This window comes from Dermacentor andersoni, chromosome 5, assembly GCF_023375885.2.
Source record: "Dermacentor andersoni chromosome 5, qqDerAnde1_hic_scaffold, whole genome shotgun sequence".
NCBI lineage: Eukaryota > Metazoa > Arthropoda > Arachnida > Ixodida > Ixodidae > Dermacentor > Dermacentor andersoni.
This window is the reverse complement of record NC_092818.1, coordinates 105,515,448-105,532,981: the sequence shown is the minus strand read 5'-3', so window position 1 is coordinate 105,532,981 and position 17,534 is coordinate 105,515,448. Positions and strand designations below refer to the sequence as shown.

At 44.2% G+C, this 17,534-nt stretch overlaps 1 protein-coding gene across 1 annotated transcript in view; it reads left to right on the top strand.

Annotated features, from left to right (window-relative positions):
* LOC126532033 (cell surface glycoprotein MUC18-like) overlaps positions 1-17,534 on the top strand; it is a 73,654-nt gene that overhangs the window by 20,289 nt on the left and 35,831 nt on the right. The window lies entirely within an intron of this gene.

The following is a 17,534-nucleotide window of genomic DNA, read 5'->3' as shown; positions in this document are numbered from 1 at the left end:
GGCGTGTGCACCAATCAAGGGATTATTGTTCTTGCCCTCAAGCCTTAGATGCTTTCAACTCAAGTGATTTGACGTCATCAACTACTGAACATAACGACAGGTGATTCGCGATTTTAGTGCATAGCTCTGATTTGACCTAAACCGACCCCCTGTGTTTATGCTCAAAATTGCCTTTAGCAAATGAAAATTTCTTATTTAATTTATAGGAAGTAAAATGCTATCCCGAAATGGCAGGAAACTGAACTAATTAGTACACGCTCGAGAGATTGCTTAGAAATGGAAAGAAAAAGAAAGGTTAGACATATCTACAAAAATGAACAGTTTCCTTCAGGTCATATCCCATTTGTCCGTGCCGTTCCCAAGTAATCATGCTAATAGCATCCCGATCGCAAAAGCGTTTCCTAAAGCAGCCTGCACTTATTTTAGAGCGCAGCCGTTGGGCGCCCGTTCCTGTGGCGAGCCTCGGCTAACTGAGCGAACGAGCACAACGACAGATGAAAGAGTGAACGCGGAGCGCAGCGGGGGATGAAAGACGCGAGGAGGAAAGTGGAGGAAGAGGCTGCAGCGGAACAATGATCCGGAGAGCGGAGGACTATGATGTGGCGAAAGCGTGATAAGAAAAGCGTGGTGCGGCGGCGATGGGGCTACGAGTTGGTTGGTGAGGTCGTCGCGTCGCACTTTCCTCCCTATGCAACGCGCCGCACCAAACAAATTGTCGGCGCCAGTTAAGATACCGCGAAATAAAAACACGTATAGAGCTGCACTCCACTTTCGCATTATTGAGCATCGTGATAATCCGTGAATTTTTTCGGAGACATGCTTTGGATTCATTCGGAAGGGATAAGGCTGGTTTTTCCATTACAAACTACATATTGCAATAGTATTCCACTTTATACTAAGGGCACTTTTTCATCCAATTACAAGTTTTCTACCCCTTCGCCTTTAGAGCCTTGATCACACGCACAGAAATCCGTGTTCTGTCTGTGTGATTAGAATAGCATTATTTCGCATTGTTCGGAGAACTTGCGACCACCTTCTAGGTAGCCTCATGTTTCCACCTATGTAATATATGTTTCAGTGAAGAGCAGTGTACAGTCCTGGACATATATTATTATTTTGCGTATTGGATATTGTAACGCAGAAGTGATGGTGAAAAAGTGGAGAGTAGTACAACTGGAAACCATGAAAGTAACTTGTTATTGGACGAGCTTGTGCCCATAAAAACAAATACTACTCGAAGCACAACGATAGCGGCTAGCACCCTTGTCGGCCGTCGAAATACGACCTACGGACCAAATGCACCGGCCATTTTTATACGTTACTCGCCGTGCTATAATTCCAGTGTAATCGCTGGTCCTCGGACGCGTTGTAGAAGGCAGGCGTACATCAGTATTCGCGTCTGGCACGCAGTATAATTGGACAAGGTTCCGTCGCTATAAGATGAGCGCCAATATTCTTGGCAATTCTAATACACGAAGATGCGTCTTTCAACGAGCGATAACCTTGAAACAGTTGTCAGCCGCTGAAAGACGGTCACCGCAAAATGACGAACAAGTTCGCGTGTCAATATTTTTGTCAAAGCATTGAACCTACTGTCAACCACAAAAGTTAACGGCACAGAGGATTTGAGAAAAAAAATTCCGGGCATTAAAACCGAACCGCGTAATGTGGCTTGCGTATTCTAGTAGAGGTTGGAAATGCGAATACCAGGCTGCGTTCCTAGACTGAGGAGGACATTCAGCTTTTTCTGAGATACCACGGTCCGTAAATTTTTTGATCAACTTAGTGTTCATATGATCCAAAACACCGTATCTTTAAACTCCTGGGCATTCCACGAATGCTAGAGCCGTAAAGAGATCTATTCAGTAATATTACATGTGCATTGTTCACAAAATGAACTAAACAATGATGAATAAACTTTTCTGCATTTGGGCTATGCAACAGCTTGCTTCTTGAAACTAACGTGTTAAAGGAAATAAACAAGATAGCCATCCAATTAGAAATGAGTGGGATTTCATTTTACCTTAAATAATGTTTGAGGCAATCCTGAGCCATACCAATCAGCGACTGTAAAGCTTTTAAGACAGTTTAAATTTATTATCTAGTACAGGATTCTTTGTTTCAGGTTAACGCTCACGATTACTTCTTATTGTTTTGTGCTAATGCTTTATAATATTTGACGGAATCTTGAATGATTACTCATAGTGAGCAATAGTTGGAACCACTGTTTCCCGAACACTTTTGCTATGTTTTCTGGTTTCGACATCATTACCTTAGAGCGAATAATCGATTTGCCGCGCGAAGTGCTTTTGGCTTGTTATCCCCATTTTTGGACTTACAGCATCACAGTTCTTCCATACTTGTTCGCGTGCCCAATGAAACAAAATGAATTCTACCATGTTTGTCTTATCCACGGAAAAAAAAAAAGCTTGTAGTTGTTGTGAATCTGAGGAATCTTATGTTATTAAAACGGCGCTTTGTCTGAATGTGTCGAAGAACGAAGGCTCGAATGACTCATTCCGAGTTGCCTTTGTCTGCTTACAAGAACTTCTTTTCTTTTAGCTGACACAGAGCGCTTTTCATTAAGTTTCTTGGAATTATGATGAAACTCCTAGAATAATGACCATGCAGACTACCTCGAATATCAGCCTCAGGATAAGCAGGCCCTCTCCTGCAGTTTTCCTTAACATACGACGATGCAGACGCTAATCGATTTTGGTACGTTTTCTAATGTAATGCGTTTCATGAATACGTAACTTGCTATATGTAAATTCTTCCATGTAACGTTGCTTTTCCCTGGAAGCCAATGGGAAGCAATGCGGAAGTCGAACTCAAAGGAACCGAGTCATCAAACAAGCCCACACTCCCAATCGAAGCGCTTGCCTCTCGGCGCTTGTCGTTGGGACGATGCGGAAGTGCTGCGTTTCAGTCGAAAGGGAGGCGTAGTCTTCACACAGACAAGAAATTGAGAGAGGGCGCAGCAAACAGTAAAGTACAAAAATCTGAGCTTTCAAACTCCGCATACACAGCATGGCGCAGCAAACTCTGCGTCGTAGGATAATGAATGCATGCGTATTGCTGACAGGGCAGTAAGAGCACTGCAGGCGGCTGAGATAAGTAATCAGTCGGAGCTCGTTTTGAAACTACAGCAATGTCTGAGTAGGACACAAACTAATCTTCTTGATGATTATGTATGGGGAAGGGAAATGATTTGAAGGCACCAGATGCTGCCACTACATAAAAAAAATTTTTGGGTGTAATAAATTGCGAAGGCATCACTTCTTTAAAAGTTATTTCAATGTTCTTGTCTTTCATTTTCTTTAGCTATGGAAGCAAACTCTGTGTAGGCTTTCCGAGTTTACGGAATACGCTAAAGCACTATGATTTAGCCGGCTGCGCTAGAGAAGACCTTTGGCAAAGCGCCAATTTACGTGTTCTCATCTTTCTTCACTTCGAGACTGTAGTTTGTCTTAACACTGCCTTTGTATCAGCCGCTCAAAGAAACGACATCAGAGGAAAAGGCCGCTCACATGGAATGTAGTTTTATAATGTGTCCCCTATAGCGCCGTATTCAAGGAGAGATGACCTTTAGGAACAAGTAAATTTATAGAGTTTAGGCATGGTGTTTCATCTTTGTATATATTTTTACGTTATATATACAGAAGTAAAGATGTATTTAGAATATTTATGTAAAGAAGTTAGATAAAGATGTATTCACAACATCTACACGAGAGACAACGATGCTCAAACAAGATGGCGGTCGAGAATGATTCTACCTTTACACGTCAAATCGTCTTCTTCTGACTGGCGCCACTCTGGATTGTGCCGTAACACCCGCCTGTAAAGGCGCCGTCTCGGCGCTAACTATAAGGGATGTAGCAGCTGCTTTCCAGACAAGCGGACGAGGCGACATGGTGTGCATAGGAGGACAACGGATTCAAGAGGAAATCGAACGTCCCGGTGTCGGCTGTCGTAACGGATCGTCTGCGGGGCCATAGACTCAGCGAGGCGGGAGCCGACAAGCTGGTGTGCCGTGCAAGCCTGAGTGAAGACGTTTTGAGCATATTCACTGGAAGTGCTGTGGAAGGAAGTAGTGTGTCAAAGGGCAAAGAAGGGTGGTGGCCGAACAGAAGGTAAAAGGGTAAAAAGCCAGTGTTCTCATGACGGGACGAATTATAGGCGAAGGTCACGAAGGGTAACGTGCTATCCCAAACAATCTGGTCGTCAGAAACGTACATAGACAGCATTTCTGTCAACGTGCGATTGTGCCGTTCCGTCAGTCCATTTGTCTGCTGGTGGTAGGCGGTGGAAAGCTTGTGCTCGGCAGAACAGAAGCGAAGTAGGTCTCCAACTACCCGGGACAAGGAGGTGCGGCCGCGATCAGTGAGGAGCTGCCGGGGTGCACCATGATGGAGGATGATGTCATGTAAAAGGAAATCTGCCACCTCAGCTGCACAGCTTGTGCGCAAAGCTCACGTGATCGCGTAGGTCGCGTAATCATTCGTGGCAACGACTCACTTATTGCCATATTGGACCACGCAGTGGTTGAAGTTGTTGATTCGCAAACATACCCAGTGGCACATTCGCAGTCGGACATAACCAAGGCCCAAGTTGTCGTTTTGGAAATATACACAGTGGCACATTCCAGGTTGTACAAACCCAGTGGTCAAAGTTGTTAATTGGCAAACATGCCCAGCGGCAGATGCCCAATTGCACATAACCAGATACTCAAGCTATCTATTTGGAAATGCACCCTGTGACACGCGCTCGGTTGCCCATACTGAGTGACCGAAGTTGTCTATCCGTATATAAACTCTGGCAGATTCCCATATTTGTACATACCAACCGACTCTAGTTGTCCGTTTGTTCAAGTACCTAATTGGAAATACCCTGTAACCTGAGTTGTGCGCATAACCAACAGGGCAGCGGCAGCCAGCACCAGTAAAGCGGGCTAAAGAAGCAAAGAAAGCTTCACTTAAATAATAAAAAAAAGAGATAAACAAAGCAGTATATCCCAGCAGACCTTATTAAGGCTTGTTCCACAAGAAAGAAAAAGTGTCATAGACAGGCCACGTATAGTAATACGCAAAGTTGGTTTCTTGAACTTTGTTTTGAATGGTGCACGACGAAAATTAAAATCCGCCGCCGGGAAACCACACTGAAAATGAGAACGATCTGAGTGGTTTTGCATTATATACCAGAAGCGTTAAATTGCAGTATTCCAGTTTACCTTGCATTTTATTTTAGAATTATCTCTCGCAACGAGTGACTGAGCCCACTAAAGCCTGTCGTGGGATTCCTGCGTACCTATTTTATATGACTAAAAGCAGAAAAGAAGGCAAACAAAATGAATCATTACACGTCATGAGGTTAGTAATATTGTCTGAGTCAATATTCGCTAGAATTTCGAAGATTTAGGTAACATTGTTTGAAAGAGAAAGATCGGTTTATTAAATAAAGTAACTGAAAGGAAACCAAAAGATGGGCGTCTTGAAAACAAAAACACCGGCTACGGTGTTCCCAGGGCAAAACGGATATGGCAGTAAATGAATACATGCACTCTTAAGCAAAAGTACACCCTTTGGGTCGTATCTTGCCACACAATAATAATTGTCATCTTGTCCGGATTTTCTTTCTTTAACGCTGCGAACCCTGTGCTTCCAAATCACGAACGGCATGCGCGTTATTAGCAGTACAGAGCATTCTCGACAGGAAAGTAGTGAGCGCAGCGTTTTGAGCAAAGGAAACGCGAGCAAGACAGATGACGATTATCGTTGTGTGGCAAGATACAACCCAAAGGTTGTACATGTGTTTAAGAGTGTAGCGCATACAAAGAGCACGAGTGAAAAAGAGAAGACAGGAAAGCAGGTGAAATGAATAGAAAGAGTGTCATGTATTACATCAGGAAATGTGTAAGAAAGTATATTGAAACATGCTCACTATAGCACGCACATTATTAACCGAAGAAAATCGTGCTCAAGATTACCAGCTCGCGGAATGATATTAAGCCAGAAAAGTTAGGTACGCATGGCGATAACAGTGCATGGTAATTGCGAAGAGCTTAAGGACCACTTTCGCACGCCCATTTCGGTTGCTTTGAATGACCTTTCTGACGCAATTTACCTTCGCATATAGATATTACCATGTGGTGAACTTGCGCTCTATTACCTAAATGGAAGGTGGTGCCCGCTTTCCTTCCACAAAAAAGAAAACGTTTTATAATTATCATCAAAAACCAATACAAAAAAAAACTCTTACTGAGAACAAACAATTTCAGGCGTAAAGCATGTCCATAAACATACAGTGGAGTTTCTGAATGACGGCAAAATATGGCCAAGCAGAGGTGTTTCTATGTAATACTTACGCGTTGTTACGTTTTGCCTAAAGGTCATCGTCGAAAAGAGCCTCTAATGCAGGGCTGCGGCTGGCAAAATTCAGTGAAATGCGAAAGTGATTAAAGGAGTGAATACTGCTGTGTGAAACGTAATAACTTTTTGGCCCCGCTCACGGTACATTACTTCGCCGCGAAAATTCTCGTCTGCCCTAAAGACGAGTTCAGGGCACGCAAATCGACGTTTAGGGTAATCAAGGTTCACTTCTCTTGGGCCACTTTGCTGTAGTAAATTTTGTATTTGTACTCTTCAGAGTTTTTTTATTTATAACTCTTCCAGTACTAAGTGCTTTGTTACCTTTTCAGGCGTACACTTCTTTTTCATTATGCTGAGCACGATGTTCACTATCAATGCCGAACGCTTATTTCCTCGTTTCTCTTTCGTTTTCCGGCCCATCTGCATGGCTTGTTGGCTTGGTGCGATGTTTCATTTTGGTCGTGTTCTTCGTTCCCGAGTTCCCGTGCGATGCCTAATGTTCTAGTCCTTCCACGAGAAATGCATTTGGTGATGCGTATTAATACAATAGACCCCTCCCCCCCTTTCCCGGTAGTATTGCTGCTAGGAGGAGTCCAAACATGTTCCTTACCTTTAATCTTTTGTTTGTATTTCCGCTGAATGTCGCAGTGAGTTTCTTATGTGAACCGTAATGCATAAGGCGGTTTCTCAGTGGGAGTGGGTGTCTTAATGCTTTTTCAACTGCAATATGCGCGCTAGGGGAAATGCATCATTACCAGCTACGTACCATTTCCTAGAAATTCGATTACATCTTAATGGTTCGTTGTGGTCGATCATTATAATAGCAAATGTAATCACATCTCTCTGTAGACCAGTTATATTTGTACTTTGCGTGCCAAGTCAGATGATTCTCTCATGATAGTGACGAGGCCTGTGCCTACGGCGTGGCAAACAGCAATGACGGAAGTCAGTTCACTCAGGTCATGCAGAGGCTACGTTTTTCGCAGGTCATGCATAGCACAGTCTCCAGACCTCTTGCAAGTTCTAGGCAGCATTCACCCTGTCTTGACCTAGTGCGCCTATTTTGCCGTGTTCTACAGCACCGTGATCTAGAACAAAGTTGTTAAAAAGTGTGTTAAAAGTGCGTATTCGGTAGAGAAGGAAATGGCCCAAACAGGAAACATACGCCGACCAAGCTGAATTCTTCATTCTAAAAAAGAAAACACGCCTTCCAGCGTAGAAAATAGGCAGAAATATCACTTAATGGTTGGATTTTGCATTGTACGTGAGACTCTTCAGGGAGAACAGCAAAGACGCTGTTTGTTTGAGAAGCGCTCGTGCAGATGGCAGTAAAGAACAAACATATTTTGCAGATTAAAGAGCGCTTTAAGGTGTTTAGTCAGTTACATTAGTTGCCCAGCGGCTCAGCACATTCAGTTGTCTATTTGTGTCACTGTAGCAGTGTCAGAAGAATTATATTTGCTTCTGCATTTCCAATGTTATTGTTCTGCTCTACTACCCTTTGATTTAAAAAAAAAGGCCGGGGGGGGGGGGGGGGGACAAAGCAAGGTACACAGTGGAGTGTTGCACTTTCACTACGCGCATGAAACATATTTTGTAAAGCACTTTTTTATGCCTTGAATGGTGTATTTAAATATGTACCCCGGACGCAAGCACAACGATGACATCGCCGATCTTATGATAGCTTCCACCGGCAGATCCGGAGCAAGCTTTCTTGATCTGGAGCGAAGTATCAGTACTCAAACTTAAGTATTCCATGTTCAGTAGATTTGGAGCGGATTCACGTGTTCCACTGGTCGTTTCGGATCAACTCGCTACGCGATGAAGCGATCTCTCTAGCGCAGCCATCTGGGCACGAATTCCGCCAGAACTTCAAGGGCATCGTGCACGTCACTTCGGGCCTGTTAAAAAGAGTAGGGAGGACGACAGGAGTTTGATGTTCACGGTATCGTCGGCTCTTCGAAGTCGTTCATAAGATCGCCGTGACAGAAAATCGGTGTCGCCTCGAAGGTAGCATCCATGCGGATTGTTGCAAATTCAACACAAACGTCGAGCACAGGATGTCAAAAAACACACTCGGGAACAACGACTAGCCATGGGAACACAGTGCGTGGAAACGAAACCCAATTTTTGGGAGCGGTTGCGTGCGATGGCTTCAGTCGTGATCCGGCGCCGATACACTGCCCGATTCGTATTTGTGAAATACGAGGACCCGCTAGAGGATTCTGACGACTACTGCCGATCTACCAGTAGAATTTCTCATTTGTCTAAGCAAGGGGCATGATACGGCTATTAGCAGGAAGACCATTCGGCCGTGTTTTGCATGGAGCTATCGTGTGTAGAATTTGTCTAATGTGTACACCAGAGCTGGTGGGTCTGGCTGCCCCTACTCGCAAGTTGACCTTCTTCCCACTTTCATTGCTTCCTTCCCTTATTATTTGTACATTTCAATTTTAAAAAAAATATGCATTCATGTGCTACTCTTGGTTCTATATGGTCATTACAAAAAGTGCCTCTAGGTTCACCCTTGAGATGGCATAAGAGATCTTATTGGCCACTTGCCCGTTTCCAACCAAGTTGACGTACTCCGTTAGGCCTGCGGTTGAAAGGCTGTTCCGCATCCACCACCTTGGCAGGAATGCCTTACATTGCCAGGGTTAGGTTAGGCGCATATACAGGGTTTTCCAGCGATCACTTTCAAAACCTTTTTTTTTTTTTTTACTCTTGTGTGCGGCACATAGCATAGTTCTGGTTCGTAACCTGGTCTACTAGAAGAGGCAGACATTACTGATTAAATATGTCTAATTAAGTTTGTAACTAATTACTTTACGGCACATATTGCAATTTCGAAATTCTAGTGGGTGAGACTTCAAGGCATATCCACTTGAAAATAATTGTGCGAATGACATCATTTACGAGATAGGCGCCGTATTTGTTTTGAACACATATACACATATACACAGGTATCAGGAAAGGGAAAGCGAGGAGCAGGCTGGCAACTGCCACCGGAAGGGGCACAACGCCTGCCTACTCCTCTGAAGGGAGGTGACAGCAACACAGAAATGGAAGATAGGAGGGAGGGGAGGAAAAAGGAAAGAAGAAAGGAGAGCAACAGGACAAACCTAAAGACCAATGTAGAACACTGCAACAGGTCAAATCTAAAGACTAAAGTAGAACTCTGCAGCCGGAATTAAAGTGACGCCGCGTCGAACAGCCTCCACAATTATCAACCACCTCCATGGCTAGTTCGCTATACGGCTAATTGTGTTCTCCACGATGAGACGCCAAGTAAAGCTGCATGTAATCACCGTTTCACCGGTAGTCGGTTCACAAAGTACACTATAAGGTGTTTGAACCCGCCACCTCCCATCTTCGAAGGAAGAAGCGTTAGGGTACAGTACTGATCACACACAGTAGAGTCGGTCACTGAAGGTCACGCTACTACAGAATGTTGAATGTTCATGCTACAAACGTGAACCTAAGTTAGTTAGTTCTATAAAGTTTAGTAGGGCGCGATGGGCCTGATCACGTTTGGATGCACAGCCACTGGGGTATAAACATGCCTCGAGTGTCGCACACCGCAGGCCAAGGAGATGATAGTTTCTCACTAGCGACATGCGCTGCGCACTGAAAGCGGGACACTCAAATATAAGGTGCTGAAGTGTCTCGTAGCAGCCACGAGACGTACACAATGGACATTCCGCACGCCCTTGTCTGTATAAACGTTCGTGCACGTTCACGCAACCAACCCTCAGCTTGAGCAGTTGTGACGAGGCAAGCCTCGACCACGAACACGGGGCGGGAACGTTCCATTTGTGACGCGCTGATCTAGATGCTGCTTGAGTAGGTGGCGCCGTAAAACGTGCGGTAAAAATGCACAGTCGTTCCACTTAGCTTCTTAAAACGTCGTTTTGAGCATTGAAGCACAATAATAACTCGAACGCAGTACATTTTCCACAAAGTCCGAGAATTAATATCCCCAAACTAGTTCCATCCAGAGAATGCGATCCAAGTGAATCCGCTTTGTGAACTCTTCGGCTAGAATTTGTAAACTGCAATATGTGAGACAAGTTAATGAGCTATACACTTAAGTAGTGAAGTTTCGTGAATTATACGATTTTGCATTCCAATTGTTTGTGAAAGTAAAGCCCACATCTTCGAGTAGACCAGCTCATAGACTAGATTTAGTCTATCTACCACAGGAAATTTATAAACAATTCACTCGCCATCCCGACCCTAGAAGTTTGTTATAATTAGATTGTTTTCGGTTAAAAGCGTTTAAATCTTACTTCTTCGAGAAAGTCTTGAGGATGTATAAAAATTAATTTGCAGTTCAGACTTGTAGTTCACTTCACTTGCATTTCAGATTTGCAGTTCAGTTTTCGGTTAAAAGCGTTTAAATCTTACTTCTTCGAGAAAGTCTTGAGGATGTATAAAAAGCAATTTGCAGTTCAGACCGCAAGTCGAAGCACTGATTGTGATAGCAAATTAGTAAATAGCTCTAGCAAGTAAGGATAGTAGTTTTATCAGCCATATAAACTTGTGAACGTTCACTTACTAACCAAATTAACAATGATAGAATATGTAGGCGTGACTCAGCGAGGACGCAGAAAGAAACAGAGACCATGAGACAGCCCTGTCTTTGTTTATCTGCTTCGTTCTACGTCCTTATTCAGTCGCGCTTACACCTCTATTATGGATTAAAACCAACTAGCCCGTCAAAGTGTTTTAACTAATTTAACCAGCACGGTGTCACGCGCGCACACGCACAAGTACACATGAATACATCTCACCCGATGAGCGCGGAATCCTGCTCTGAAAATTCTGGAGTTAGGAATTGCGCAGCAACTATGAGCCAATTGACCTCCCTGCATCTGTCGCTTCAACGAGAACGAAACACCGAAAGGACAGTGCATACAAAGCTGCCGGCACTACGCGCGCTCTGCAAGCATCGCAGGTCGCTATGAAGATGAGGCCCGCGCGTGCGTGCACTTCGGCCACGTCGCAGATCGCTTTCAAGAGACACGAGCGCCGGCAACGCGCCCCCTACGGCGTCCGCCAGATGCGTCTACTACGGCACCCGCGATTCCCGTGTCCAACGCCGTAGTAGACGCCGCGGTTGTATCCCCTTTGTACGGAGCGGTGGGCGAGGAGGACATCGAGGCACCTTAGCAGCCACTGGAGAAGGACGCTCCTCCTCCCTCGCCTTACCTCCCTGCCTCGCGCGCAATAGGAAAGGGCTCGCATCCGGGCCGCGTTCCTCACTTGTGCACGCGAGATTGAACCGCGTTTGCCGGCTCGACCTCACAGGCTTTCACTCATACGGAACCGCACGGCGACGGCGACGGCAGAAATGCGCCTGGAGCGTTCATATAATTGCTATCGCCATAAAATATACATACACATTGAAATTTCAGAGGTAAATATTTCTAACGAATCAAGTGTGAACACATCACGTTTCTATAAGCGAGTCAAATGAGGCGCGAAAACACTTTGAGGGGTGTTGATTGGTGATTTGTAGGTTTTATTTTCTTCCACTAAAATTTACGTTGATAGAAACACTTGATCTTGCTTTTTGTAAACGTATCATGGTACTTTCAAAATTCCATTGCACGCTTAGGAGGGTAACATACTCATACCCAGACTCACCTAAATGGTGTTTCAACGCGTATACACGTTGAAACAGCTTACAGACAGATCTGACCGCCTGCCGAATTTTGTAATTCGTGCTGATAGAGTTGATTGAAACAGGTCGCTGAGGAAGCGTCCCTAAAGGTAAACAAATGGTTGTGAAATAAAGAAGTATGGGGATAAATTATCTGCCGAATCAGACGAATGCTTTTGCTGGCGAAATTTATCACCTGCCATCGCCAATTTTGCTGGCCGCATACCAAGAGTGAGCACATACACTATCGGTTCTAACATAATCGCCTGCTTCTTTGGGTTCGGTGTTCATGTTTCGGCAAGCAATGTCAACACATTTAAAGAACAAATAAAAGAAAGGAATACCTTTGACATTGCTTCTTCTCTATTAACCAAGAAGCACGGTCATCCATATATCTGATTCCACCGTAAAATAAGCTATATGGGGGTAAAAAAATTATAAACATCATGTATTCTATATATCAGACGCGCTCAAAAGGCAGTGGCCAAATTTTGCGCTATAACCGTTCTCCTTTGGCAAAAGGAAGGTCTCAAAGTGAGCCCAATGTTTGGAATTCATGCCATTTCTTTACTAGCAGTGCTATATACACAAAGCCACAATATGCTATTTCGTATGATTGCAGGAGCTGATTTAGCAAAGCCGCGAAAGGAGACGCACATGGGGAGCAAGAGTCGCACCTATTTAAAAAGCATTCCAACGTAAGCAGATGTGAACCAAATGCAGTGAGAGTCACCATGGTGTGCTAGTGTCAGCGTTATATTCTCGGGAAATTCAAATGCACATTAGTATTCCATGGTGCATACGCCTTCCGCTTATCTTTGTCTGCTAGCACTATAATGCTATCGGGCGTGAATTTACCAACACGCCTAGCACACGACTGCACGGCTAGTGTAACACGCCAATTATAAATTGAGGAAAGATGAATTCCCCAAGGACAAACAAGCGTGGCCATGAAAAAAAAAAAGGATAAAAGAGCAAGAATAAAGGCAGAGGTCCTGAGAATAAAAAAAAGCAATACAAAGGTCGTTCAATGCATAAATGTGGGTATTGCCATTGCTCTGTTAACTCAAAGGCCATTTCCAGCTCATGCCAGTTTGGGTCTCGACTATTACGCTAAGCTCCCATTGGCGCTGACCACAATTGGCTAGTTGCACGGAAACGCCTCGTTACTGCAACTATCAGGCACCACGTCTGTATACGCTCTTAAGGGATCAGCACTCTTACAACACACAACTCTCTAAGTGAGCAGGCGTGCTTGATGCGAGTCTGGGAGTGCGCGGCCGAATTCGCCTTCCGTCATTTCCCTTGTGGTTCCTTCTCTTGCACGTTGCCTTCGGCCCTCCTCCTGGGAACACATCAACCTCGCTCTATCTCAGCAAAAGACTGCAGCGTTGCCTAGACAACTCGCTAACTAGCCAGCGATAGAAAACTGGGAAAAAGAGCGACAAGAATCACTTCCGTGTGGCGTTCTTCCGCGAACTTCTTATTAAGTTTGCCACACGCGAGGAGCTTGCTTCAGCCAACCTTGAATAGCATGATTGATGTTTGTTGAGAAAATCTCAAATACGTGTTTCGGAACCGGATAATAAACGGTTCGTGCCATTTATAAGCACCGCGTAGATTTTGGCCTTTCAGGAATTATGGTACGAAAGTACCTTTCGTGTGATTCTGGCCGTTTACATCTAGCAAACCTGTCACAAGGAACCAAGAGATGAAGATAAAACACAAATACTTTATATTTAAAGAAATGCAGATCCAATGAAATCAGCGAAATCTATGATATGCAAAGGTTTAGTAAAGCAGTTAGTTAAATGCTGTACAAATAACGATGAATTTTCATCCTACGCAACCTATTACCCTGCGATGTTCGCGTTAACGGACAACATTGTTCACAACTTTCCTCTGATTCAAATTTTTGGGAGGCTTGTTGAGGCAAAGGAATCTTCCCTCAATGTAGAAAGAAAAGCGATATGACTGACATCTTGAAGTTTCCCTTTTGGGTGGAATTACAATACTTCTCTGTAAGCGGTTTGGTCAAGAAGGCCGACTAAATTGCCATCTTCATGAGAAAAAAAACATGCAATATTTGCTGAGGAACAAGGTAATACTGCATGACTGGATGACAGCAGGTTCTTAATTCTTATTCTGGCCAATAGTTGACGAAAGACAAAGAGGAGCCTTTGGCCGTTCTTGTTCACAATAAAAATTACGAACGTAGTGACAACTAAGGTTGACTACCTGCACTAACATAAATTGGTAATTTCGGGAAAACTTGCAATAAATCGCAAAGCACCATGCCTTTTTTTCTTTCTTTCTCTTTTTTTATATTTTTTGTTTGGAATATTATTCGCCTAAAGAGAAGGAGTGCCAAAAATATATCTAAATTTTTATGTTCATCGTCATTGAGCAATTTTCGTTAAATTTCACATCACCACTTCTAGCCCTTCTGGTGGGAGGTATGAATTATGTGAGAAAAAAAAGTCTGATATAATGCGACTTCTTAGCACTACGAAATGAACAATCTCCTGTTGGCCACGTTTCGCACTCGCGCACAGTCAAGCACTCTATAAAATGGCAACCAACAAATGTGCCCACATCTCGCGCCATTTCGGGGACACAAACCAAAGAGCTGCACACGGGCTCTCAGCGGGAGACAAATAGGAAGACAAATAGAAAAATAAAGGACGCAGAAAAATGTTTACCGAATTGCGAATGTTTACAGAATTGTGAATATTTTAATCAAAACCCTGGCGTTGTACACGGATAGAGTGCAGCGGAAGTTATGGAGGGAAAGGTGGCAGAGGCTCTGAATGTAAGCTATTGAGGGCTTGGGGCGCTTTTTGTCGTCTTGGCACGGAATTCGGAGTAGTGGGGAATTCTCTTCGAGCCATCTACTGCTGAGATAATTGGGACTTCCATCGACGTCCGCAATTAACGGATTGGCTGCCCCAGACCATGCGTGGCGGCCGAGGAAAAAGGGGGGGGGGGAGTCGAAGCGCTGTGTTGGGCAGCCAACATCGTTAGCGGCTCTTGCGCTGAAGTGTTGGTCAGATCCGCCGTGCAGTGTGCATCTGGAGCCCCCTTCAGATTCAGGCTGTGCGGCTGGTAACTACAGCTCAGCATTAGCTCATTTTAAAACCGGGAAGTGGCATCTGTTGGGCTGGTCGGGTATGCCGCGCTAATTAAGTACGCAGGCGCGGACAAGAAGTGAAAGAGCACTCGGTCTCAATCAGCATCGCATTTATCCTTATTGCACTTTTTTCGCATCTAACTGCGAGGTTTTTGCCACCCAAACGCCCAGGCAATATATCGTGGTGCCCAACCTAAAGGTGTTCATACACACTTACAGTCGTTTTGGGTTAGCGCCAGATACGCACCGAAAGCTCGCGCGAGGTGACGAGAAAGCGCGTGGATGTGCTGTCGCGCGATCATCGCGATACGCATGATGTGTGCGTGTCGGCCTTAATTTCGTACCTAGTGAAACATTTAATTTATGAGAAGTCCTCGATTAATATTTGCGACGTTTTTCGCCTCTCACTACCTGCCATAACAAGTTACCCTTATTATGCTACGTATGCAGAAATGGGCAAAATAAGGTAAGAGTTTCTATCTCCACTTTCTCGAAAATCCTTACTAATTCAAGGGAACGCCAGCAAATTACATTTGTGGGCAAGGATGTTTTAGTTATGAACATTTGCAATTGATGCGCCGCAGCTATACTAGTATTGTAAAATCGCCAAGATCGTCTGCAAGGACACGATCCCTTTTATTCACAGTTATAAAACCTCTTGTGTCCGCATAACGTCGCAACGAGTTTGCCCACTTTCTAGCTCAAGGCGTACAAGAAGCTATGCCTTAAGAAAATGCATACTAATCTGTAATAGCAAGAGCTCTATTAATAGGTTCTAATAGAAAGGAAGTTGCGCATTTCGGCACTGCCATGCTTCTTTTGCTTAACAGCAAAATTTCGCAGAGGCGGGAGGCTCTTACCACTGTGGCGTAGTCTTACTTCTTTAATTTACCTCCCTCGCTTAAAATACAGCTCTCGCCAATGACAGGCCCCATACTTCTCGTAAGTGAGAAATAAGGCACTTTCGAGGATTAATTCTGGAAGTGAGAGTGCTGGAGAGGGGCCAAGTTTACCTTGATACTGCGGAAAGACCTACTGTAATTCTTCCGCTACACCCACATGCTAGAATTCAAAACAAATCGCATGCGTTGAGAACTAGCCGACACAATACAGTGAATGTATTTGACGTATGCTGCCAGTCTTGTGTAGAATAGAATACGGTATCTTTTTTTTTTCATCTTGTATTATCTGGATTTATTTTATTATGTGCATGCATTGTGTATTTGGTTTGCTTTTCGGCGATTTCTATTCCGTAAAAGTAACTGCATATTTCACTGTATTTCACTGTATTTCACTGTATTTCATGGTATTTGCATTGATATATTGTATCTGTGTCGGCACAAGATGTGTAATCATCTCTAAATAAGATTTAGTCCCTATGCTATCAGGGTGGCATAGACTGGTCAGGCTCTTTCCGGGCCTGTTGCTGTGCTTCCTGAGCCTATTTGTAAGAAATTGTCTCAACTAAAAGAGAAAGAAAGAGAGAAAGAAAGAAAGAAAGAATGCAGATTGTCCATATTCTTTTGGAAAGTTATCGTGCAGTGACTAAAATACTTGGATTGTCTTCCTCCTCATTCTTTATTTTTCAGTAAATACAATTTGACTGTTACACTTTTGAAAAGTCTAAACGAATATTTGCAAGAATGAACCACAAAATTCGCATAACTAGGAAAGCTCATCGCTACTAACGGCTGTGACGGTGCCCTGAAGCTGAGCTCATTACTTCACTAAGTTTCTATATGTTCGATGAGACTGCGTTCTGGGACGTTCTAGCAGTACGCGTGGGAATGTCCTTACCTAGCGCTATTTTACCGCCATCACTTCGAGAAATAGCACGCGCTAGCATTGCAGTCCAAAACAGTTTGCGCGAGCTTGCCACTATACCTCTGGCCTCAGCGACTTCCTTTACCCCTGCTTACTCAAACCCCTCCCCCTTCCTTCCCCTAAAGCTTACACAACACGTTCTTCACTCCAGAGTTTTCACAACTTGTTCAACGTCGTCAAACGGTTGGTATTTCGGAGGGTTCCCGGTCGGCCGAAAGCTGTGGAGCCTCCAGCAGTTTTGTATTGCATGGCGTCTTTAGTATTAACAGAAATTAAACGTACTGAGTTTCAATTTCTAGGGCGCAAAATGGCTGTATAATGCTTGCCTAGAAACCGGGAGGGTCTGCAATGCACAGGTGCTACACATGCTGCATAAGCGCAGCGGGACACTCGCATGCAGTAACACCACGAGCACACGAACCTTTGCCTTGCACATGTAAGCAATCTTTGGAAACGGCCACTGTTTGCCGCACTTTGCAGTAAACGTCATTGGTACTGACGACGGGGACAAATTTCTTTGAAGCGAGAATTCACCGAAGCGTTTGTG